We start from the raw sequence: 24,769 nt of genomic DNA, 5'->3' as shown, positions 1-24,769 counted from the left end.
CAGTTTGAGATGTGACCTTCACTGGGAGAATGTTTACTTATGTAAAACATTTTGGGCTGCTGATTATGAAAATCGCCATGAAATTTCTCTATTCTGCACCATTTTTTTTTTTGAAATTGCCTCCATTTGTTATTTCAGTTCATAATTTAAGTCAATTAAAATGTTGCCCACAATGTCAGCTGAAGGGTTCTCTGCAAATAACTCAGAAAGTGTGCAGCTTGATGGTTGGGTTCAGTTGTTTTCCGATCTTGGCAACCCATTTGCAAACGTTTCATCACCATACGAAGAGGCAAGTGAACAACACACTGATAAATGTCTCCTCAAATGGATTGCCAAGGTCAGAGAAAAGTTCTCTATCTTTTCCAGGCATCTCTGCCGATGCTCAGGCAGGGTGGATGTTGTATGGCAGGACAGGTTTAGAAAGGCTATAAATTTTGACTTTTGAGACACGTTTCTCAGAATAACTGATGCCAGGGTTAAGGCAGGCATTTTGGTTGGTCCACAAATCAAACAGGACCAATGATGGGTAATTCAAAGAACTTCAGGTGGGGCTGGAGAAAATCGAATGGAAGGCATTCAAAGGTGTTGTTGAAACTTTTCTTGGCAACGACAGAGCACCAAACTACATGTAGCTGGTTGACAACGTCCTTCGAGCATACGAAACCATGAAGTGCAACATGGCACTAAAGATTCATTTTCTACATTCCCATTTAGACTTCTTCCCTCAAATCTTGGCGCTGTCAGTGACGAGCACGGTGAAAGGTTTCACCAGGACATTGTGGTCATGGAGAGACGGTATCTGGGCAACTGGAATCCATCAATGCTGGCTGATTATTGTTGGACACTGAAGTGCGAAGCCTCAGATACTGAGTACTGTTATGTACCCCGTAACTGGGTGTCTTACCAGCAAAGATAGAAGTATCCGTTGGAGTCTGGTGGTACTATTTTCAACAGTGTTTATTAGTAAAATATACAAAACAATATCAATGCAAATATACAGATAATACACGTTAGCAATACTAAACCTAAAAGTGTGGGTATAATAATAATCAATAATAAACAAGCTCTATCGTTGTCTAGGGGATAATGAATTGTCACATGGAAATATAAAGTTCAGTTCAGTTCATGCAGGGTGAGGTAGTTGTTGGTCGATGTGTTGTAATTGTTAGAGAGAGAGAGAGAGAGAGAGAGAGAGAGAGATGATCAAACAGTGACAGCTATTGTCTTTCAAACCTTCCTTTACGATCTTGATCCGTCGATGTGTTGTTGTGGCCATTCAAGCATGACCCCTCTGTCCTTTAGCTAGACCGTTCTTCCGTGGTGGACTCGTCACCCAGGCAAGGGTGGACACACACACAAGCCCCCACTGGCCTCGCTATAAACACTGTGAGTGAAATTGACCGATCCGTTCGGTCCCCGATGCCCCACACTTTCTCGTGGGTTTCTGATGCTCACTAGTGTGTCTCCTGGTGTGTCTGAGGGGTGTCACCCCAGACCTCACTTTTATCCCCACTCACGGGGTCTCAGGTGTCAATCAGATTTGAATGACTTAACCCATCAAACCAGCCCACTCTGGCTGTCCACTGAGGAATTTTAATGAGCAGGATGGTACCACGTAAACAGCCCTCTCCACAGCCATAAGTCTCTCGGGAGTCATAACATGGTGAACAAACATAACTCTCTCTCAGGCTGTTATCTCTCCCTTGTCTGAAGCAAATGTTCCATCTCTTTCTCTCTCATTAACAGCCTGGCAACAGTAACAGTTTGTGATTCTCCCAGGGGAGGGGACATGGGCAACTCTGCACCCTTCTGCCCATCAGAGTTGTTCATCCTTCGTAACAGTACCAATGAAAATTGAACTATTGTAAAGCGTCAGCGCTGGTTATGCAATTAAAGGCATGATATTCAATAAAAGTTAATTTCTTGTTTCTGCAAATTCCTACATGATGCAAGTAGTCTGAAATTATATTTGTCTTCAGCTTCAAGCCGTCTATAATAAACCAAAAAAAAATTCTGTGGAAACAATACTTTTGGAAAAAAAATTGTTGTCCAGTGATGTAAAAAGAACAGATCAGATTATCTGTGTTATATTTTTAAACTGGAAGACACAGACTGCAGATGTTGCAGTATGAAGACTCAGCAGGTCAATCAGCATCTGTGGAGGAAAAGGTGTAATTTGACATTTTGGGTCATGACCTTGCATTAAGAGAAGAGGAAAGGCTGATAGCATACGGTAGTATAGGGAAGAGAGGGAATAGAGGTTAGTTGGTGATGGTTGGAATCAGATGGAGGGAGGGATAGAAAAGCTGAACAAAGGGAGAAGAACACTAGATGGAGAGACGAGGAGATCACCAGGGAGTGGACTACCTGAATTTGAAGTTTATGGAAAGTCTGTGACTTCCGGGTGGGCAAAGTAAACGCTTTGAAGATAATCCGCTTGAAGAAATTCAACCTTACATCTAAAAACTGGGAAAACATCGCACTCAACAGGTACAACCGGAGGAAATCTGTTCCAAAGGGAACTGCGCTGCACGAGAACAACCTCTGCTACGTTGCAGAGAACAAACAGCAGCCGCAAAAGGAGAACAACCAGAAGACCCAACGGCTAATCACAGCCACCGCTTACTCTTGAAAATGAGGATCTCAGATCAGCCTCCAAAGCCTCCTGAGGACCCCTCAGGGGATCATCATACTCAACTGGAGTGATTGTACTTCTACCACTCAACCTGGGGTCCTCAGACCCCTTGTTTAATGGTATTGGTCCATGGAAGATTGGGAACCCTTGGCCCAGTACTAATTTGATGTTTCTGCAAAATCTTTTCACTGCATCTCAGTACACACGAGCCGGCTGGTGGCATAGTGGCATCAGCGCCGGACTTTGGAGCAAAGGCTCCCGAGTTCGAATCCAGCCGGCCCCCTTGCACGCTTTCCATCCGTGCTGGGTTGAGCGTCGAGCTGGCAACTTGGCCTTGTAAAAGTAAGAAAGCCTGCTTAAAAAAAACGCTGTCACGCTGATGTCTCCACTCAGAGTTAAGGGCTTTCTTCCTCTTCTTTCGTGCACACGAGAATATGCCAATTAACAATTATTTCCCATGCAGATCCAACAAGAGTAAGAGATACTATCTGCAAGAAACTGCGGATGCTGGAGTTTTCTGACAGTCTTCTGGAAGAACTGCAGGGTTTTGACCCAAAATATCTTTAAGAAGGGAGGAAGGCAAAATAAAGGAAATTATAGGCCAGTTAGCTTAACCTCAGTGGTTGGGGAAGTGTTGGAATCTATTATTAACAATGAAACTTTGGATACTTGGAGACTAATGATAAAACAAGTCAAAGTTCAGCGTGGTTTCTGTAAAAGGAAATCTTGCCTGACAAATCTGTTGGAGTTCTTTGAGGAAGTAACAAGCTGGGTGGACAAGGAGAGGTAGTGGATGCCATTTACTTGGATTTTCAGAAGGCATTTTGATAAGGTGCCACACATGAGTCTGCTTACCAAGATAAAATCCAATGAAGGAAGGGTACTGGCATGGATAAAACAGGAAGGGTACTGGCATGGATAGAGGAATGGCTGATGGGCAGGAGGCAGTGAATGGGAATAAAAGGGGCCTTTTCTGGTTGGGTGCCGGTGACTGGTGGTGTTCCTCAGGGGTCAGTATTGGGACCGCTACTTTTCACATTGTTTGTCAATAATGTGGATAATGGAATTGATGGCTCTGTGGCAACGCTTGTGGATGATACGAAGATAGGTGGAGGGGTAGGTATTGCTGAGGAAGCAAAGCAATTGAAGCAGGACTGAGACGCATTGAAAGGATGGGCAACAAAGTTGCAGATGAAATAACGTTGGGAAATGTACGATAATGCATTTTGGAAAATGGAACAATAGTGCGGACTATTATCTAAATAGGGGAGAAGGTTCAAACATCAGAGGTGCAGAGGGATTTAGGAGTCCTCATGCAAGACTCCCAGAAGGTTAATTTACAGGTTGAGTCTGTGGTAAAGAAGGCAGTTGCAATGTTGGCATTTATTTCAAGGGGAATAGAATATAAAAGCAAGGAGATAATGCCGAGCCTTTATAAGACACTAGTCAGGCTGCACTTGGAGTATTGTCAACAGTTTTGGCCCCATATCTCAGAAGGGATGAGTTGACATTCCAGAGGAGATTGACGAGGATGATTCTGAGAATGAAGGGGTTAACGTATAAGGAACATTTGGCAGCTTTGGGCCTGTACTCACTGGAATTTAGAAGAATGTGGGTGATTTCACTGAAACCTACTGAATGTTGAAAGGACTAGATAGCGTGGATGTGGTGGGGGTATCCAGAACTAAAGGGCACAGCCTCAGAATTGAGGGGCGTCCCTTTAGAACAGAGTTAAGGAGGGATTATTTTAGCTAGAGAGGAGTAGGTCTGGAACAAAGGAACAACTTTAAATGAGGTTGCAGCTGGAATTGGATGCATGTCAACTCTGGGAGGGTTTGCAGGCTATTACCTCCTACAAGGCGAAACCCAACATCAGGAATGGCAGTGATGAGATGAGCTCCATAGTACCCAGGACATCTTCAAGGAGTGAAGGCTTAGAAAGGCAGCATCCATCATTCAAGGACCTCTGTGGAATGCTCTGCCACAGACCGTGGTGGAGGCCAAGTCCGTGGGTATATTTAAGGTGGAAGTTGATCATTTCCTGATCGGCCAGGGCATCAAAGGACAGGGCGAGAAGGCAGAAGTATGGGGTTGAGTAGGATCCAGGATCAGCCTTGATGGAATGCTGGAGCATACTCGATGAGCTGAATGGCCTAATTCTCCTGTGCATTATGGTCTTATGGAAAACCCGGTGCTCACCCCATTGGGTTGTAGGTTACACAAACGTTTTTGACATTCCTCTGTTGGTCAAATAACCGCAGGAAGATATTAAAAGGTGAAAAGAGACCGACCAATCAGGGCTGAGGTGAGAAGAAATTTCTTCAGGGAGAGGTGAATATTTGGAATTCTCCATCCCAGTGGGCTGAGTTCATTCCAGCAGGGTGAGAGAGCTTTCTGGATGTTCAGGCATTCGAGGGTTGTGGAGACAGAGCATGAAGGTCAGAGATGATGGATATCAGAGCATGCTCAAAGGTCCAGGTGATCTGTTCCTAATCCTAGTTGTTGTATCCATGTACCAACTAGTCAGGCTGCACTTGGAGTATTGTCAACAGTTTTGGCCCCATATCTCAGAAAGGATGTGTTGACATTGGAGAGAGTCCAGAGGAGATTGACGAGGATGAGTCTGAGAATGAAGGGGTTAACATATAAGGAATTATATGACTGAGGCAGTGAAGGTGTCAAGGTAAAATTTATTATCAGAGTTACGTACATGTCCCCATATACAACCCTGAGATTCATTTTCCTGTGGGCATACTCAGCAAATCTATAGAATAGTAACTCTAACAGGATCAGTGAAAGATCAACCAGAGTGCAGGAGACAACAAACTGTGCAAATGCAAGTATAAGTAAATAGCAATAAATAACGAGAACATGAGATAATGAGATAAAGAGTCCTTAAAGTGAGATCATTGGTTGTGGGAGCACTTCAACGATGGGGCAAGTGAGTGTAGAGAGGGTATTTATTCGAGAGCTTGATGGTTGAGGGGTAGTAAGTGTTTTGAACCTGGTGATACATGTCCAAAGGCTCTTGTACCTTCTACCTAATGGCAGCACCTAGAAGAGAGCACGGCCTGGATGGTGGGAGGGGGGTGCGGGGATCCCTGACGATGGAGGCTGCTTTCCTATGGCATCGTTTCATGTAGATGTGCTGAATGGTTGGGAGGGGTTTACCCGTGATAGACTGGACCGTGATGTAATCCGATGCATGTGAGTAGCATTGATTGTGGGGAGTCTTAGTAACGCTGTCTGTATTGGGTCCTGTCTTTGAAAACTTGTGTTTTATATCAGTATGTTTGACCTACAGTTAGAGATGATATTTGGCTGTGATGGGTCATAGTCAGGAACTGAACCGTAGCACCTTTGATTGATTGTGGCAGCAGTACATTACTATAAGTTACAAAATGACCAATTTAATGGCATACATCAGTGATAATAAGCTTGAACCTGAACTCCCCCAGCAGGGCCATACAGCCATTTCATGGCCAGGATCTGCCCACGGCAACACTGGCACGTTCTCGTCCCTTAAGGAGTTGTTTGGTTTCTGATGGGGCTCCCACAGTGAGTTGTAGTAGGCTCCAGGATATCGGTGAAGCATTGGGAAACCTGGAGGTGAAGATGTTTCCCATGTTCTGAAGTTTCCGAACTACAAGCATTGCCCAGGAGTGTCAGAATCGGGTTTAGCATCATGGGCGTATGTCTGAAATTTGTTGTTTTTGCGGCAGCAGTGCTTTGCAATACATAATAAAAACTGTGAATTGCAGAGTGAGTGAGTGTGAGTGTGAGTGTGTGTGTGTGTGTGTGTGTGTGTGTGTGATTACTGTCCATTACACCGCTGGCGTTTAGGGCAACTATAAGGGTCCTCCATCTCTGTCTGTCCAAGCAGTCACACACAGATATAGAAGGATTCTTCATTTCTGTTTCCATAACGTTTGTTTTACCAGTCAGGGTTTTTAGCCCTGAGCTGAGCCCCCAAACCTGAAGGAATAGAATGCAAGTTAAATTAACTAAGTAGTGCAAAAAAAATAGTGAGGTCGTGTTTGCGAGTTCACTGTCCATTCAGAAATCTGATGGCGGAGGGGAAGAAGTTGTTTCTGGATTGTTGAGTCGGTGGCTTCAGGATCATCACAGGCACGTTAAATAAAATTAAACTATGGCCAAGGTAGCGCAGTATGATGCCCTTAATCCTCATGGTGTCGGAGTTTGGAGTTCAATTCCAGCGTCCTCTGTAAGGAGTCTGTGCATCCTCCCCGTGGAATGTGTGAGATTTCTCTGGGTAATCTGGTTTCCTCCCAGGGTTCCAACAACGTACCAGTTAGTGGATTAATTGTCGTCGTAGCTCTCCATGCCCTGTGGTGTATCGGGCGGCAACCCTTGCCGTTTTCCTTAACGTTGGACTTTTCCGCACAAGGCTTGGTTGCTAGCTTGACGCTGAAAGCCAGCGCGGATGGAAAACGTGCAAGGAGCCGGCTGGGTTCGAACCTGGGACCCTTCGCCTCCAAGTCTGGTGTAGATCCCACTACGCCATCGGCCGGCCCAATAGGTGAACGGTCATTGTAAATTGTCCAGTGGTTATGCTTAAGGTCAAATCAGGGTTGCTGGGCAGCACGGTTCAAAAAGTCAGAAGGATGATTCCACGCAAAATAAATAAAAACTATGTTTTGGACTTTATAACCCAAAACAGTGAGCTTAGCAAAATTGGATGGATAGGGACATATTGCTTGATGAAACCTCCGTTCTGTGCTGGCAGTAATGGTGTTTCCTGATATTTCTAGCCCTGTCTTATAAGTGGCACAGTGCTGCTGGGAACGCAGATAATGGATTGTAGTGTGTTCATAATGTAAGGTTTTTAGATGAGTTCCAATAATGTTAATTATAAGAAGAGGCTCTTAAAATACATTAGAGATAGCCTATGATAGCATGGAAAATGAGAGCCTGTTTTCGCATGATTGTCTATCCTCCCACCCGATGAATATTAATGAAGAGCACTCTTTAATGATGGTGTTGATGCATTTGGGGGCTGGTGGTGTGGAGGTGGAGGTGAGTGACCCTCTCTGTGGCAGGCCAGAGTCATTCTGGTTAATGAACACACGGAGCTGAAACACTTCCTCGCACTGGCTTCCAGCTTTCTCTCTGCTCCCGAGGCAATTGATTGCGAGCGCTACGCGCGTCGGAAACAGACGGTCACAAACAGCAACAGCAAATGCTTGAGGTGGTTCGGTGGCTGAATTTGGAGCAATCTCTCTTAAGAGAAGGCGTTCAATTATGAAAGCACACTCGAGCGTAATGACCAAAGCTTGGTTCCTCCTAGCAAAACACCAGCCTGCTGCTAACAATATCAACTGTAATATGCAGTGCTGACCAGCTTCGCATGTGTCTGAGGCGGGACTGGACTATTTTCAGCCCAATAAAGTTCAAAGTAAATCTTATTATCAAAGTTCATATATGCAGCCCTGAGATTCATTTTCTTGTGGGCGTACTCAATCTATAGAATTCAGATTCAGTTTTTTTGTCATTTAGAAACCACAAATGCAATGCAGTTTAAAAAATGAGACAACGTTCCTCCAGAATGATATCACAAAAGCACACGATGAAACAGACTACACCAGAAAATCCACATAACGTTTGGCAATCCCCAAATCCAGAGTCCGGAGAGGCTGCTGCCTATTAATATCGCGCTACCGTCTTAGCGCGTTCCCCGGAAAGGAGCTCCAATCCCACCAGACAAAACAAGACCAAAAACTAAAGCTACAAGACCTGCACAAAACCACATAGTTACAACATATAGTTACAACAGTGCAAACAGTACCATAATTTGATAAAAAAAACAGACCATGGACACAGTAAAAATAGTCCAAAGATGTTAAAAGACTATAAGTTCGAAAGAAACCACCACACAGTTTCCACAAGTCCTCAGGGTTCCAATTTGACTCGTCATCTCACACAGGCGACAGAAGAGAATACCCCCGCTATGGACTTCCATGGTGCCGCCCGACTCAGCCTCGCAGACGCAGCACACAATGAAAGCTCCGTTGAACCCAGCCTCGCAGACACAGCACACACCGAAAGCGACCTGACCGCAGCGGACTCCGAGTCTGTCGAACCTCCGAGCCGACGACCATCCCCTCCGGCACAGCTTCTCCGAGCACCATCCTCTGCTGAGCGTATTAAGATGCCCCCGCCAACGGCCACTGGCAATGCGACCCTGAGGACTGGGGGCCTGTTCTTCTCAGCAGAGACCCGGGCCTCACAGCAGCAGCAGCAACGAAGAGGGTCCTCCTGTAGATTTCCAGATGTTCCTCCCGTGCTCTGTGCTTCCACGTCCGTTTTTCATTAGATTAGGATTGCGCACGGCACCCCGGCTTAACAAATAACATATCAGCTCCGGAGTGGCTGCTGCAAGCTGTGTCGCGCCGCCATCTTGAACCGCCTTTTGAATCATAACAGAATCAAAGAAAGACCACCCAAATTGGGCGTTCAACCAGTGTGCAAGAGGCAACAAACTGTGCAAATACAAAAAGAAGGAAATAACAATAATAAATAAATAAACAGAACATGAGATGAAGAGTCCTTGAAAGTGAGTCCATAGGTTGTGGGAACATTTTAAGTGAAGTTGAGTGCAATTATCCCCTTTGGTTCCAGAGCCTGATGGTTGAGGGGTAGTAGCTGCTCCTCCTGAACATAGTGGTGTGAATCCTGAGGCTCCTGTACCTTCTTCCTGATGGCAGCAGCGAGAGGAGAGCACAAACTTTCGATGGTGGGGGTCCCTGATGATGGAAGCTGCTTTCCTGCGACAGCGTTATCGTGCAGATGTGCTCAGTGGTGGGGAGGGCTTTGCCATTGACGGACTAGTAATATTGGTTTATAAAGGAAGCTTTAAAGTGGAGCTTCCCATCCAATTTGGGGTCCCCGAGACCCTTCGCATCCACATGCTGCTGGGTTATATGGCTTCGTTCCCTTGGTCTTTTCCAGTGGGTCTCTTTGCGAGAGCTTCACCAGAGCCGGGAAGTGTAAAGTTCAAAGTGAATTTGTTATCAGAGTAACCCTGAGATTCATCTTCATGCAGGCATTCAAAACGGAACAAAGAAATTCGATAGAATCAATGAAGAGCTACCCATGCAGACTGAGAAGGAACCAACGTACAAAAGAAGATAAAATGTGCAAATACGAGGGGTGATTGATAAGTTCATGGCCTAAGGTAGAAGGAGTCAATTTTAGAAAACCTAGCACATTTATTTTTCAACATAGTCCCCTCCTACATTTACACACCTAGTCCAGTGGTTGTGGAGCATACGGATCCCTTCTTTGTAGAAGTCGGCGTCTTGGACCTCCAGAAAGTGTCCACAGCAGGAGTGATTGATAAGTTTGTGGCCTAAGGTAGAAGGGGATGAGTTATTAACTTCAAACTTTCTGCATAATCACTCAAAGAGTTGAACTGCACGTGCATGTAACGAGAGCGTCTTGCACCTCCAGGTGGTCCACAGCAGAGGTGATTGGTAAATTCGTGGCCTAAGGTAGAAGGAGATGAGTTATACAGCTCTCGTTAGATGCACATGCAGGTCAACTCTTTGAGTGATAACGCAGAAAGTTTGAAGTTAATAACTCATCTCCTTCTACCTTAGGCCACAAACTTATCAATCACCCCTGCTGTGGACACTTCTGGAGGTCCAAGACGCCGACTTCTACAAAGAAGGGATCCGTATGCTCCACGACCGCTGGACCAAGTGTGTAAATGTAGGAAAAATAAATGTGCTAGGTTTTCTAAAACGGACTCCTTAGGCCACGAACTTATCAATCACCCCTCGTACAAAATAATATTAATAAATAAGTAAGTCAATATATGTTACTGAGAATATGAGTTGGGGGGGGGGTCCTTGAAAGTGAGTCCATAGGTTCTGGAATCAGATTTGAGGTGAGTTAAGTCACCCACATGCTGGTTCAGGAGCCTAATGTCTGAAGGGTAATAACTGTTCCTGAACCTCCCTCCTTTTGGTAGCAGTGAGGAAAGATCATGGCCTGGATGGGGGGGGTCCTTGATGATGGAAGCTGCAGTCCTATGTCACTGCTCCGTGTAGATGGTGTACATAGCAGTGCTGACGTCAGAGAGGGAAGGGGGTCTTCCTTCCACTTCCCTGCCTTGCCAATGCATAGACTGTTGGCGTTTCAGTCACACAAGGCTCTTCCGTTCAGGAATATGCAGCAGAAAATGGATATTTTCCGGAGTGAGATGCGATATTGACCATTTCTAGCACGTCACCTTACTTCAGAGTTTCCGGTGGACATCTTGTCGGATCGGTCGATGAGGAAGCAAGAAATTTATTGTCGAGTCTGGAGCTGGTGTGTCATGTGAAACTTTCGGGTCCTGGCCTTCCATTTCACTTGTTGTCCTGTCCTTGTCGTGGAAGGTGTGAGTTTCGGACGCGTTGTTTTGGATTAGTTTATAGATCGTTTACAACGTGTCAGAAAGTGAGCGGATGAAATTTTCATGTTTCTAAACAGGCATGTATGACTTTAAGCTTTGTGGATGTGATTGGAGCTGAGACTGGACTGACCAGCTAGATTTCTGACTCTTCCCCCTCCTTTGCAGCAGAGTATTAACATTTCAGTCATTATATCATTTAGTCCTCTGCTTCCACCTGAAAGTTCTGAAGGATTTTTTTTACAGAGCCCGTTTCCATAAGACCGTAAGATGTAGGGGTGGGATTAGGCCCGTTTGGCCCATCGAGTCTGCTCTGCCTTTTCATCACGGCTGATCCACTTTTCCTCTCAGCCCCAATCTCCTGCCTTCTCCCCGTATCCCTTCATGCCCTGACCAATCAAGAATTTATCACCCTCTGCCTTAAATATACATAAAGATTTGGCCTCTGCAGCTGCCTGTGATAAGATTCACCTCTCTCTCTGGCTAAAGAAATTCCTCTTCATTTCTGTTCTAAAAGGCCTCCCCTCTATTCTGAGACTATATTCTCTGGTCTTAGACTCTCCACTCTTTTAAGGCCTTTCAACATTCAATAGGTTTAATTGAGGTCACCCTTCATTCTTCTGAATTCTAGTGAATATAGGTCCAGAGCTATCAAAGGCTCTCCATTTGACAAACTATTCAATCCTGGAACCTCCTTTGAACCCTCCCCAGTTTCAGCTCATCCTTCTAAGATAAGGGGCCGAAATCTGCTCACAATACTCCAAGTGAGGCCTCACCAGCACTTTATAAAGTCTCAGCATTATATCCTTGCTTTTGTATTCTAGCCCTCTTGAAATGAATGCCTTCCTCACCACAGACTCAACCTGAAATTTAACTTTTAGGGAATCTTGCACAAGGACTCCCATGACCTTCTGCACCTCAGATTTCTGTATTTTCTCTCCACTTGGAGAATAGTCAACCCTTTCATTTCTTTGCCCATTCTCCTGATCTGTCTGTCCTTCTATGGAAACGAGCAGTCAACGTTTCAGGCCGAGACCCTTCGTCAGGGCCTGAAACGTTGACTGCTCGTTTCCACGGATGCTGCCCGACCTGCTGAGTCCCTCCAGCGTGTTGAACATGTTGCTTTGACCACAGCATCTGCAGTGTACTTTGTGTTTACTGTCTTTCCTTCTGTAACCTCCCTGCTCCCTCAAAATTACCTGCCCCTCCATCTTCATATCATCTACAAATTTTGCAACAAAACCATCAATTCCATCATCTAAATCATTGACATAGACTGTAAAAAAATGAATTGGTCCCTGTGGAACACCGCTAGTCACTGGCAGCCGGCCAGAAAAAGGCTCCCTTTATTCCCACTCTTTGTCTCCTGCCAATCAGCCACTGCTTTACCGTGCTAGAATCTTTCCTGTAGTACATGCGCTGGTAGCTTGTTAAGCAGCCTCATGTATGGCAACTTGTCAAAAGCCTTCTGAAAGTCCAAGTCCACAACATCAACCGATTCTCCTTTGTATATCCTGCTTGTTATTTCTTCAAAGCTTTGCAACAGATTTGTCGGGCAAGATTTTCCCTTGAGGAAACCATGCTGACTTATGACCTATTTTATCATGTGCCTCCAAGTCCCCTGAGACCTCATCCTTAATAATCGACTCCAACATCTTCCCAACGACTGAGGTCAGACTAACTGGCCTATAGTTTCCTTTCATCTGCCTCGCTCCCTTCTCGAAGACTGGAGTGACATTTGCAATTTCCCAGTCCTCCGGAACCATTCCAGAATCTGGCGAATCTTGAAGGATCATTACTAGTGCCTCCGCAATCTCTTCAGTCACCCTTTCAGAACTCTGGTGTGTACACCATCTGGTCCAGCTGGCTTATCCGCCTCCATACCTTTCAGTTCCCTGCATCTTCCTTTCCCAAACTGATCCAGGACTCGGACTGTCTGGATCAGGTGTCGTAATCTCTATGTTACCAAGCTTTTGTGGCCCCAATTCTGCAGAAGGATTTCTAACTTGAGCCTTTAATTCTGTTTCTCTCTCCACCTCAGTGCTCTCAGCTCTTACTGTCAAATTTTCAGCAAGTTATACGTTTTTCTGATTTTTCATTTAGGACCTCCTTGTCTTCTATTTTCATCTGATCAATATCTCTAAATTCTTTCTTAAAGGCACTAGCACCATCACCCCCATCCCGAAGGCACATATAAAGCAGTAACATCTATCATGCTCTTGCATCATTAATCTGGCATTATGTTCCTGAGTGGCTCCCTGGTGCCTTATCAATCAGAAATTAATGTCAGCGAATATTAGGGGAGCTGACCAAGTGATTACCAAAGAGCTGCATGCTAGACCATCGTTGGCGGAGAGATTAGATGCAAGGGTGAGGAGCAAAAGACTGGAATGAGAAAGCTGGATTGGTGAACGTGTCTCATGAGGATAGGATGAGAGAGCTAGAGCTTTTCTTTTTGGAGAAAAGAAGGAATGAACAGTGACTTGATAAAGGTGTACAAGATGATGAGGCATAGATTGAGCGGAAAGTCAAAGACATGTTTTCCCAGGGCGGAAATAGTCATTACAAGGAGGTGTACCTCCTTCCCTTTCTCCTATGGTCCACTCTGTTCTCCTATCAGTTTCCTTCTTCTCCAGCCCTTTACTTTTCTCACCCACGTAGTTTCACCTATCACCCTCCAGCTGGCCTCCTTCCCCTGCCTCCCCCCATTTTTATTCTGGCACCATCCCCCCCTTTCCTTCCAGTCCTGAAGAATGGCCCAAAACATCGGCTGTTTATTCATCGTCATTGATACTGCCTGACCTACTGAGTTCCTCCAGCAGTTTGTGTGTGTTGCTTTGGATTTCCAGCATCCACAGACTTTCTTGTGTTTATGACTTTATGGTGTTGGAAGGAAAATTTAGGGGAGAGTGAGTGAGTGAGTGTGTGTGTGTGTGTGTGTGTGTGTGTGTGGGTGTGTGTGTAACAAAAACGGTGAAATAATAACACTAATACTGCAATAAATATCAAAAACATGAGGTGAAGAGTACTTGAAAGTGAGATAATAGGTTGTGGTAACAGTGCAGTGTTGGAATAAGTGAGATTAAGTGAAGTTATCCCCTTTGGTTCAAGCATTTGATGGTTGAGGGGTAGTAACTGTTCCTGAACCTGGTGGTGTGGGACCTGAGGCTCCTGTACCTTCTACCTGATGGCAGCAGCGAGAAAAGAGACTAGCCTGGGTGGTGGGGATCCCTGATGATGGATGCTGCTTTCTTGTGCCAGTGTTTCATATGGATGTGCTTAGCGGTTGGGAGGGCTTTACCCTTGATGGACTGGGCGACATCCATTACTTTTTGTAGGACTTTCCATTCAAGACCATTGGTGTTTCCATACCAGGCTGTGATGCAACCAGTCAATATACTCTCCACCGCACTTCTATAAAAGTTTGAGGAAGTTTTAAATGACATGCCAAATCCTTGCAAACATCTAAGAAAGCAGAGGCACTGCCACTCTGTCTTTGTAATGCCACTTAGGCGCTGGTCCCGGTATAGATCCTCTGAAATAATAACACAGAGGAAATTAAAGTTTATGACCCTCTCCACCCCTGATTCCCCCCATTGAGGATTGACTCATGGACTTCTGGTTTCCTCCTGAAGTCAATAATCAGCTTGTAAGTCACGCTGACATTGAGTGACCTCTAGGGGTGGAGGTAGAGGCAGATATATCGGGACATTTAACAGACTCTGAGGTAGGCACGTGGGTGGAGGAAAAAATGTAAGAAGGAAGGGTTAGATTGATCATGGAGTAGGTGAAAGGGTCGGCACAACACAGTGGGCCGAATGGCCTGTACTCTGCTGTTCTATGTTCTATATGTTCTAATTAGAGGAGGGGTTAAAGGGATGGAGAAGGTTTCAGAGACAGATGGGGAAGAGCCAGAACTTGGAGAGATCTGTAAGCAAGGATGAGAAATGTCATTGCTCTAGCTAAGAGCCAGCGCTGTCAACTGGCACAGAGATAATGGGTAAGCAGGAATTAGTGAGAATCAGTACACAGGCATCAGAGCTTCAAATCACCTCAGCACAATGGAGAGAAGATTAACTTGCCATTCAGTTTCAGTAACTCCCCCTCTTCCCTTGCCCCTAAAGGACCCCACTATTTCTTTGGACTCTTTTATGTTTTATTTATGTATTTTTTTTGGATTATGCTATCCGGGAATCCTTTCCTCTTCTTTTCCATTGCCTTTGTTGGTTAGATCAAAGTACCCAGCCTGGTTTCTACTGCATTCAGGACCTGATATTCGTTAAAATTCATTTTTCTTTATTTGTTTTAATTGTCTTAATTGTTCTTATAGACCTCATAGACCTTATAGACCTCATAGTTCCAGTCTTATAGACCTCATAGTTCCAGCTTTGTCTGACCAGTTTTTCCTTCCTTTGGGCATGTGAACGGTTTCACCTGTTCTATCCTTTGCTCTGAAGGCTACTTTAAACCCAATTATTTTTTGGCTTCCCTACCTGGGCAAGAAATGTACTGAAAGTTGTGGTGTATACATGAAGTTGTAGTCCTAATAAATCTACTGATTTCCAATCACTTGCACAGCAGGGACAATTTTCAGTAAGTAATTACCCTATCAGCCTGCACGTGGGAGGAAACTGGAACATCTGGGAGGATAGTCCATGGGGTCACCAGGAGAATCTGTGTAAACCTCACGTACAACTTGCACCCGAGATCAGGATTGAACCCATGTCGCTGGAGCTGTGAGCCAGCAGCTCTACCTTACTGCCTAGTAATCCATAACTGTGGATTACATAGTGGTTAGCACGACAATATTGCAGCTCCGGGGCGTCAGAGTTTGGGGTTCAAACCCAGCCGTCCCCTGTAAGGAGTCTGTACGACTTCCCCGTGTGGGTTTCCTCCGGGTGCTTCGCTTTCCTCCAACAGTCCAATGACGAACCGGTTGGTAGGTTAATCGGGCATTGAAAATTGCCCCGTGATTAGGCTCGGGCTGAATTGTGGGTTACTGGGCGGTACAGCTCAGAGGGCCAGAAGGGCCTATTCCACTCTATATCTCTAAATAAATAAATCAACACATAGCTTGAGAACGTGGAATCTTTAGCTGGATAATATATACAATTTTTTTGTGTTTAAAAGATTCTGGGATTTCTTGTTGATATAGAATCTCTAAATTGAATATGTGTGTTCAATACATATAAATAGAACACACATATTAAATTTAGAGATTCTATATACACACACATAAATATCTATATGTGTGTGTGTCTCTCTCTCTCTCTCTCTAGATATATGAGATCTATGTTCTCAATATTATTTATTTGTATTTGCACAGTTTGTTGTCTTTGGCACGTTGGCTGTTTGTCTTTTTTTGTGTGTAGTTTTTTCGTTGATTCTATTGTATTTCTTTTGTATCTACTCTGAAAACCCACAAGAAAATGAACCTCGGGATAGTATATGTACATACGTCTGATAATAAATTTACTTTGAACTTTGGGATGTGGAATCTCCAAATTGAATATGTATGGGTAGAGATGGAGGACTTCTGAACCCAGTGGCGATGCCAGGAATATAAGATCTTTGTATCAGCCAAGTGTGAGATCCATAATCTGACTACATTTCCCAGTCCATCTGAGTTACTGAAGCAAATTGCTGGTATTCTCACCAACGGCGAGACCCCAGTGCTGTCATCAGTGTTCTTATGAGTAGCTGCCTTTAATAGGACAACACTCTGTAACTGATTGCTTGGCCATTGCCAATTCTAACAGACTCCCGAATCAATAACTGGAGACGTTCCAAGCCACTTTCAGTATAGGAAATACCGTAGGGTGAATGAATAATTGTGATCGCTCAGGTGTGATGCAATCTATATTGTCTGACCGCTTTCCATTTTACACGTTCTGTGTTTCCTTCCCCTGACTGCTGAAGAGAAGCACATAAGAACGAGGAGGATGATTGCATTGGCTGCTTAGCCCCAAGAGCCTGCTCCACTCTTCGACAAGATCGCGGTTGATTAGATCTTGCTCTCTCAGCTTTTGTGCCTGTTCACTATACCCCTTCATATCACCCTGAGGAGCAGAACTCTATCTTGCCTTGAATGTGATTCAGCCTCTGCAGCTTCCTGGGTAGAGGATTCCATAGGTTGACAGTGGGAATGCATTCACCCTTCTGAAATTGTGCCCCCTACTTCTAGATTGTCCCATAAGGGGAAACATTCAGCATTTACAGTGGTGCCACCCCAGGATTCGATACGTTTAAATGAAATTACCTCACATCTTTTTTTCAATGTGAAGAAGATGGCAAGCTGTTCAAATACAGAAAGGAAAAAAAAACCAAAATAATAAATAAACAATAACTACCGGGAACATGAATTGTAGAGTCCTTCGAAATGAGTCCATGGGTTGTTGAATCTGTTCCTGCTCCACTGCCTTCCCTCCCCTCTTTATACGGTTACGGGATTACCTTGAGTCAGTGGTCTGGGCCGTGTTCAAGAACTCATCTGAGGATCACAACGGACTTTATTAAATCAGCTGTGGATGAGTGTGTCCCCATGAAATCGTTCTGGGCTTTCTCCAATCGGAAGCCCTGGATGAACAATGAAATCCGGAACCTGCTGGGAGTCAGATTAGTGGCATTCAAGTCTGGAGGTCAAGAATACTACAAGAGGTGCAAGTATGACCTCCAGGAAGCCATCTCACGGGTGAAGTGGAGGTTCTGGACTAGACTGGGATCAACGAGGGATGCTCGACAAGCTGTGGCAGGGATTGGATGTCCTAACCTCCTGCAAAGTTAACTCTTGTGACACAGGGGACAGCAGAGCTTTGCTTCTGGATGAGCTTGATGCCTTCTGTGCTCACTTTGACCACCAGAACAGGGAGGAATCATTGGGCACCCCCATGCCTCCCGAGGATCCTTTGGTCTCAGTACCTGAAGATGACGAACAGACTGCCTTCAAGAGAGTGAATCCAAGAAAGCATCCAGTCCAGAAGGTGTACCTAGCCATGTATTGAAGACCTGTGCCGGCCAACTGGCTGGTTTGTTCATAGATATTTTCAAACTCTCACTCTGGCGGTGTGTGATACCCACCCGTTTCAAACAGGCTTCAAATCGCACTGGTGCCCAAGAGTGTGATGTCGCCCAGTGGCACTTATATCCGCAGTGAAGAAGTATTTTGAGAGGCTGGTGTTGAAGCCTATCAGCTCCTGTCTGAGTGGTGACTTGGGTCCACTCCAGTTCGCCTACCTGAGCAACAGGTCCACAGCAGATGCCATCTCCTTGGCTCTTCACACAACCCTGGAACATCTGGACAGCAAAGACGCATACATCAGGATGCTCTTCATCGATTACAGCTCAACATTTAACACCACCATCCCCTCAAGACTAATCAGTAAACTCCAAGACCTGGGCCTCAATACCCCCTTGTGGAATTGGATCCTGGATTTCCTCACTTGTAGACCCCAGTCAGTTTGGATAGGTAAAAAAATCTCCCCTCAATCTCTATCAGCACAGAAGCACCCCAGGGGTGTGTACCTAGCCCCTTGGTCTACGCACTTCACACCTATGACTGTGTGGCTAAGAATTGCTCCAATCCTATATACAAGTTTGCTGATGGCACCACTGTTGTGGGCTGTGTCAAAGGTGGTGATGAATCAGCATTTAGGAGGGAGATTGAAAATTCGGATGAGTGGTGGTAATAACAACCTCTCACTCAATGTCAACAAGACCAAGGAACTGATTGTAGGCTTCAGGACAGGGAAACTAGAGGTCCATGAGCCAGTAATCATCGGAGGATCAAAAGCAGAGAGGGTCTGAAACTTTAAATTCCTGGGTATCACTGTCACAGAGGACCTGACCTGGATCCTCATAGAAATCTACCGTAGATTCCGGACTACAGAGCGCACCTGATTAAAAGCCGCTGGCTCTAATTTTAGAAATAAAATCAATTTTTTAATTATACAGGCCGCATCGGATTTTAGGCCGCACCGAATTTCCGGCGGACCGGATTTTCGGCGCACTGGATTTCCGGCGGACCGGATTTTCGGCGCACTGGATTTCCGGCGGACCGGATTTTCGGTGCACCGGATTTTCGGCCGCTTGTAATATGAGATATTTACACAGAAAGATATTACACGTGTTGGGCTTCAAATTCTGCCCTGTGTTCGTTTTGGAAGAGAGACAACCAACACCGGATTACAGTGCAGCGTGGCTTTATTGCAGAACGCGTTTTGCCTTCCCCTTACATTCTGCTCTTATTTATACTCCTTTTTCCCCCAAACCAAACCCTCGCTACACATATTTGGTAAGGCTAAACTTTGTTATACCTACCGGTATTTGGTAACATCGGACACTTGTGTCCTTATTGGCCCGATACCATTCACACACGAGTTTTACTGTTTTTTTGTTTACTGAATCGCTAGCAGTTTCGGTGCAGCGGAATCCTCAGTTTCGCTCCCTCCCTCCCTTGTACTGCTGTCTAATATCACGTGAGCCATTCCTGACCTGAAGCGGCAGTCCCAAATTAAATCTCCACCGTCTCACCATCGATTCATGTATGCCAAGATTACGCGCAGCAGCTCGATTTCCTTGTTCAACCGCCAGATTGATTGCCTTTAACTTAAAAGCTGCATCATATGCTTTTCTTCGAGTGTTTTCCATGTTGATGAGGGTGAGTACAAATGGCTGATTTACAATAATTTGTGAAGTGCGCTTGATTTATCATACAATTTCATTGGACCTCTGTGAACTACTCATCAATTTTATTGGTCTACTGTTACGAGGCAAAATGTTTTGGCGGCATGGGAAAAAAACCTTCTATTAGCCGCACCTTATTATAAGCCGCTATGTTCAATGCTGTTCAAAGCATGGGAAAAAAGTAGCGGCTTATAATCCGACATCTACGGTAATTGTGAAGAAAGCACGGCAGCACCTCGATGTTGTGAGGAGTCAGCGGAGATTCAGCATTTCGTCGAAAACCTTGGCAAACTTCTATAGATGTGTGCTGATTGGCTGCATTCCGGGCTGGTATGGGAACACCGATGCCTTTGAGTGGAAAATCCTACAAAAGGTAGTGGATTCAGCTCAGTACGTCACGGGTAAAACCCTCCCAACGATTGAGCACATCTACATGAAACATTGCCATAGGAAAGCAGCATCCATCATCAAAGATCCTCACCACCCAGGCCATGTACTCGCTGCTGCCATCAGGTAGAAGGTACAAGAGCCTCAGGACTCGCACCACCAGGTTCAGGAACAGTTACTACCCCTCAACTATCAGGCTCTTGAACAAAAGGGGATAACTACACCAATTTGAGGACTCTTATATCTTGTTATTTCATGCTCGTTATTTATTGCTATTTATTTATACCTGCATTTGCACGGTTTGTTGTCCATTTAGCCTGTTTACAGTTACTGTTCTATAGATCTACTGAGTATGCCCGCAGGTAGAAGAATCTTGTCGTGGTTTCTCGTGCCCCACACATGACCAGGAGACGCAGAAGATTCTTCAAGAAGTGTTAAACTTTAATTTGCAAATCAAAGCTGAGACAGTCATTGAGCTAGTCGCTGACTGCCCACCGATCCTTGTACATAGCATTTTTAATAGCAATCTCCTGGTTTAGTTGCATTAGCATATCCAATCGGTCTACAGTTGTGTATCACTAGTTATCAGCCACTATTGTTTCTACCCATTAACTTAATCATGTTCTAATCTACATCTCTTAGCTAGCCTCTCATTAACACCCCATTATCTTCTTATTTGGCAACATTCTTAAGTCACTGATGTGTTCAATAGTACAGAGACAATACAGAGGTTTCATTCTCCTACTAAATTGGATACATGCATAGCAAATAGCAAACACAAAGCTGACTACATAGTTTTGGTTACACAGCAAACAATGCAACTTTTATACTCCAATAATCTCAGGGCTGTATGTGATAACATGTATGTACTCTGATGATAAATTGCACTTTTAACTTTGCACTTTGAACTGGCTTTCTCCCTCCCATCATGGAACCCCCGCCATGCGGGACATGCTCTCTTCTCGCTGGTGCCTCAGGACCCGCCCCTCCAGGTTCAGGAACAGTAACTACTCCTCAACCGCGAGTCTCTTGGAAAAAGGGAATAACTTCACTCGCCTCTTCCCCGACACGTTCCCATGACCTCTGGATTCATTTTCAAGGACTCCATAGGTTCTCCATCTCTGTAGTAGGCCTCAGTTAGTCTCGATAGACCATGGATTTGCGCCTTGGAAAGTTTCCAGGGCGCAAGCCTGGGCAAGGGTTTTTTTTTAAATGGAAGACAGGCAGTTGCCCAAGCTGCAAGTCTCCCCCCTCCACGACACCGACGTTGTCCAATGTTTACTTCTTATTATTTAATTATTTATGGTTCTATATTGCTATATTTCTACACTATTCTTGGTTGTTGTGACTGTAAGGAAACCCAATTTCCCCTGGGATCAATAAAGTATGTCTGTCTGTCAGACAAGGGAAGGGCATTAGGACCCATACAGTTCGGCACTGGTGTGGTCGCAGAGCAATGTGTGGTTAAGTGCCTTTCTCAAGGACACACACGAAGCCTCAGCCAAGGCTCGAACTAGCGACCTTCAGATCACTAGATGAACGCCTTAACCACTTGGCCACACACCAACACACTCCATCTCCATCTATCTATTTATTATTTTTCCTTTTGTACCTGCTTGTCTTTTACACATTGGCTGTTTGTCCTGTTTCATTGATTCTATCGCGTTCCTCGGATTTACCCGCAAGGAACTGAATATACCTTGATAATAAATTTACTCAGGGCTTGGGTCTGCCTGTGGAATGGCTCCCCGTACATGGAGTGATTTGTCTGCATGGCACGCAGACAGAAGCTTTTCACCGTCTCTCTGGAGAGTAATCCAATTACCAATCTATCCCTCAGTCGCGATGGAGGGAAGCGCCGAGTTTCTTCGGTGTTTTTTTCTGTTCCAGATAGCCCAGGGGTGGTGCCGAGACGCAAGCGGGGGAATCCCGACTGCAAGGAGCGCCATATACGCCAGGTTTTACGGTAGTGCTGGGGCTGTCAGTCTGTTCCGTGCGTTCAATTAATAATTTCACACCGCTTCCTACAACCTGTTCTGACACGGTCCCCACTGCGCGGTGCTCGCTAACGCTCCGCTGTGTCACACATTCCCTGGGAATCCCCCGTGGTTTCACGGAATCCCGGCAAAATTAGCCGTGCTTCCCGGGAATTATTCCACCCCCCCTCCCCCGTTTGTTTTCGCTTCGGACTGGGTGTTCCCGGTGGCCGGGATTTCTCTCTGCTGGTGATCGACGCGGCAGCCCCGGGATCTCCCCCGTCGCGGCGAATCACCTCGTGTCGAGGCGGGGGCTCCGGCGGCTGGCGCGCCGCGAATCCCGGGGTCTCCCCCCAGCTCCGCGCCAGGAATTCCCAGCGTCGGTGGTGACCCCGCTCTCCGCCCGGTGACTGTGAGTAAACTAGAGGGGATGGAAGGGGGAATTCTCCTTAGGAGGGTGTTAATCTTCCTCTGAGGAAGCGAGGAGGGAATCTTCCTCAGGAGGGGAGGGGGAGTAATCTTCCTCTGACTAGGCGAGGGGGAATCTTCCTCAGGAGGGGAGGGGGATTAATCTTCCTCTGACTAGGCGAGGGGGGGGGGATCTTCCTCAGGAAGGGAGGAGGATTAATCTTCCTCTGAGGAGGCGAGTGGGAATTTTGCTCAGAAGGGGAGGGGGTTAATCTTGCACAGAGGAGGCGAGGGGGAATCTTCCTCAGAAAGGGGGGGGGGGCGGTTGAGATAAACATCAAGCTCAAAATTCAGAGGGTAGCAAGAAAGGTACGGCTTGGCAGAGGGATCTCCTTACTCTCGCTCCCCCCTCCCCCGAGGGTCTGGGGACCTCCATCTTCCCTCCTCCCCCTCTGCCTGCTGCAGCGCTTGCATATTGATGAATCTGTGGGTCCGTCTCTTATCTCGGCCGCTTTGCATGGGAACACTCCGTTCCCACCTGCCCCTGCCCGTTGAGCCGATCGGAATCTCTAGATTGGTGGATTTTTGACGCATGGTTCACTCCCCACCCGAGGGCTGTCAGCGGTAATACTACTAGCAGTAGTAGGCCATTCGGCCCCTCTAGTCTGCTGGAGGTTGATCTTCCACCTCAGCATCACTTTTCCCTACCCTTCCATCTCCCCCAACACTTGGACATCTGTTTCGAATGAATTAAAATGACCCAGGCTTCTCTGGGTTGGAGAATCCCAAGGATTAACCCTCCCCCTGCCCCAGCTTGGATATTTTCCCCGGTCTTTCTTCCCTCTTATTTCTGAGAGGGTGACCCCAGTTGTGGACTCCTCAATCAGGAGGAACATCTTTCCCCGATCCATTCCCTCTGCTTCTTCCACAGACACTGCTGGACTGGCTGGGTTCTTAAAGCACTTTCTGCTTATTGCCGACTCTAGCACCTGCAGCTTAATTTGTTCTGCCCCTTCCTCACCCCGCCCGGCCCCGTAAGGATTTGATGCTACCCTCGCCGGCATCGCTTCCATTTCCCGGCCATCCACGCTCACCCTGTCTTCCTGCCGCCTTAGTAGTGATAGAGTTCCTCTTGTCCTTACCCACCACCCCAATCAGCGCCCACATTATTCTCCGCAACGTCCGCCATCTCACCCCTTCTTCTCGGTGGGGTGGGGGGTGGGGGGCCAAGAGGTGAGATAGTCCAGCCAACACCCGGAGTCTTGGTTCATCAGCAGGTCTCTGGGTCAGGCAAGGTTGTGTGGGGCTGGAGGCGGCTCTGGTGTAGCAGAATGGGATGACGGATCTGCCCACAGATCTTTATGTGGGCGGTAGAGACGAATAATGAAATTGGGATGAATTGAGGGGGTGGGCGGGGGCGGGGGAGGGTGGATGGTAAGATTCAGCACCCCCGATCCCATCTCTGTGAGGCATTCGGATGCCAAGTGCAACAAGAGCTTGCATTTGCATCCAGTGGCCACTTTACACTGGGGGTATATTTTGCGGTCTTCTGCTGCTGTAGCCCATCCACTTCGAGGTTTCAGGTGTTGTGCGTTCAGGGATGCTCTTCTGCACGCCGCTGTTGTGATGTGTGGTTAAGTGAGCTAATGTCACTTCCTGTGACCTGGAACCAGTCCGGCCAGGCTCCTCTGACCTCTCCCGTTAACAAGCCGTTTTTGCCCACAGAACTGCTGCCGCTCACTGGATTTTGTTGTTTTTTTTTGTTTTTTGCACTTTTCTTTGTAAATTCTAGAGCAGAGCTGACATATGTATACTCTGAAAATAAAATTTATGTTGAACTTTGAAAGCTATTCACTTATTCAGCAGTACGCCATTCAGCCCCTCCTCCCCATTTACTAAAATCATGGCTGATCTCTTATTTATTTTAACGAGATACAACACGGAATGGGAGACCCTTCCAGACCCTCAGGCTGGGCCACCCAGCAACCCCTGAGTTAACCGTAGCCTAATCACTGGACAATTTACAGTGACCACTTAACCTACCAACCAGTACGTCTTTGGACTGTGGTAGGAAACCGGAGCACCTGGTACAGGTACAGAGCAGTGGAGACATCCCTGGGCCAGTGTTGTCGGCAGTGCGCACTTTCCTGGGCCAGTGCAGTCGGCAGTGCGCGCTTCCCCGGGCCAGTGCAGTCGGCAGTGCGCGCTTCCCCGGGCCAGTGCAGTCGGCAGTGCGCGCTTCCCTGGGCCAGTGCAGTCGGCAGT

General features: G+C 46.2%; 1 protein-coding gene across 2 annotated transcripts in view; it reads left to right on the top strand.

The window, feature by feature from the left end:
• The window catches only part of LOC140716491 (sodium/calcium exchanger 3-like), a 604,478-nt gene that overhangs the window by 44,067 nt on the left and 535,642 nt on the right, over positions 1-24,769 (top strand). Inside the window, exon 1 of one of the 2 annotated variants that reach the window (XM_073029275.1) lies at positions 22,165-22,508. The exons of the other annotated variant lie outside the window; for it this stretch is intronic. The gene's annotated coding sequence lies outside the window, so the exon portion shown is untranslated. Of the gene's footprint in view, positions 1-22,164; positions 22,509-24,769 lie in introns of those variants that run through there. 2 annotated transcript variants of the gene reach the window in all.

This window comes from Hemitrygon akajei, chromosome 25, assembly GCF_048418815.1.
Source record: "Hemitrygon akajei chromosome 25, sHemAka1.3, whole genome shotgun sequence".
Lineage (NCBI taxonomy): Eukaryota > Metazoa > Chordata > Chondrichthyes > Myliobatiformes > Dasyatidae > Hemitrygon > Hemitrygon akajei.
Note: the sequence above shows the minus strand (reverse complement) of the source record. Positions and strands in the feature narration are given on the sequence as shown.